Source organism: Bison bison, unplaced genomic scaffold, assembly GCF_000754665.1.
Source record: "Bison bison bison isolate TAMUID 2011002044 unplaced genomic scaffold, Bison_UMD1.0 scf7180017864181, whole genome shotgun sequence".
Lineage (NCBI taxonomy): Eukaryota > Metazoa > Chordata > Mammalia > Artiodactyla > Bovidae > Bison > Bison bison.
The window spans coordinates 7,561,663-7,563,580 of NW_011494753.1; the positions used below are offsets into that span (position 1 = coordinate 7,561,663).

The 1,918-nt window shown below is 39.9% G+C and overlaps 1 protein-coding gene across 1 annotated transcript in view; it reads left to right on the forward strand.

Moving 5' to 3' along the window:
- HMG20A (high mobility group 20A) overlaps positions 1–1,918 on the forward strand; it is an 82,668-nt gene that overhangs the window by 72,143 nt on the left and 8,607 nt on the right. The gene's annotated exons all lie outside the window — the stretch shown is intronic.

Sequence of the window (1,918 nt, forward strand, 5' to 3'; positions counted from 1 at the left end):
TCTTGATGAAAGTGAAAGAGGAGAGTGAAAAAGTTGGCTTAAAGCTCAACATTCAGAAAATGAAGATGATGGCTCTGGTCCCATCACTTCATGGGAAATAGATGGGAAAACAGTGGAAACAGTGTCAGACTTCATTTTTCTGGGCTCCAAAATCACTGCAGATGGTGACTGCAGCCATGAAATTAAAAGACGCTTACTCCTTGGAAGAAAAGTTACGACCAACCTAGACAGCATATTCAAAAGCAGAGACATTACTTTGCCAACAAAGGTCTGTTTAGTCAAGGCTATGGTTTTTCCAGTGGTCATGTATGGATGTGAGAGTTGGACTGTGAAGAAAGTTGAGTGCTGAAGAATTGATGCTTTTGAACTGTGGTGTTGGAGAAGATGCTTGAGAGTCCCTTGGACTGCAAGGAGATCCAACCAGTCCATTCTAAAGGAGATCAGCCCTGGGTGTTCTTTGGAAGGAATGATGCTAAAGCTGAAACTCCAGTACTTTGGCCACCTGATGCGAAGAGCTGACTCATTGGAAAAGACTCTGATGCTGGAAGGGATTAGGGGCAGGAGGAAAAGCGGACGACAGAGGATGAGATGGCTGGATGGCATCACCGACTCGATGGACATGAGTTTGAGTGAACTCCAGGAGATGGTGATGGACAGGAAGGCCTGGTGTGCTGCGATTCATGGGGTCACAAAGAGTCGGACACGACTGAGCGACTCAACTGAACTGAAGAACTGGCTAGAGGCAGAGTTTTGCCTGTTGAAACTGGGGCCTTCAGTGATAATTCTGTTGTTTGTTTCTAAATCATTCTGGAAAACTTCACTTTATTTCTTTAAGAGGTAAAAGGGTAAAAATTAAGTGCTCTGAAAGTTTCTTCAGGTAAATACATAGTTTTTCACACTTCCATCCAAGATGTCTCTCTTAATGAGCTGCCCTTGGCAGGCAGTTCACATAGCCCAGCCCTCCATAACAAGGCAGGCACCAATATGAAAACAGGAGCTTGGCTGTCAGAGTTCCCTCATAGGCTGTTAACTGCTTAGCCTTTCTGCTGGGCACCAAATCATATTTGTGTTCAAAGATAAAAGACCAGTGGTGGCAAGAGTAGGAAATATACATTCTATCTCTGGCACTAAATGTGTTTTTATAGGAATGATTTCTAGACTTTTTAAACTGTTCATTATGTTATAAAGGTTTTGAAATCCTCAGATTTCACTAGCAATTTCTTCAGTACTCATTTCCCACTGTTTTCTTTACCATCTTATATTATGCAAGATTTTAAATACTGCCAAGACACTTATAATTTATATTCTTAATACTTTCAACTTTAAATTCATTGTAGAAATTGCTGCTAAAGCATTTTGAAATATTGACTTTATTCACAAAGATCATTGTGGAATATGTTTTGCAGTGGTTTTGTGAGACTTATTTTTAATGGCTTATTGGTGAATTAATTTTAGGTTTATTATTTTTTCTCTCACATAATCCTTGGCATTCTCATATTTAGAGCCTAGTTATTACTGACTTTTTGGTTTTGTTTGTTTTTCCTGTGTCCGAAGAAAGTCTGAAAGATCCCCATTATAGGCTGCCCTTGTAAATAAGTAGACGTCCTAATGGAATACCGTTATTATTGCTTGTGGCTGGCAGATCTCTGCTTAAAATTCTTATTGTCCACTCTGCAAAGTTAGATTGAATCATCCTATCTCAGAGAGCACTTTATATGCATAACCAACAGAAGCAATGGAAAAATCACCCAGAAATTATTTCTCTATACCTACCTCTTAGATGAAAAGTTATGACCAACCTAGAATTGTGGTGTTGGAGAAGACTCTTGAGAGTCCCTTGGACAGCAAGGAGATCCAACCAGTCCATCCTAAAGGAAATCAGTCCTGAATATTCATTGGAAGGACTGATGCTGAAGCT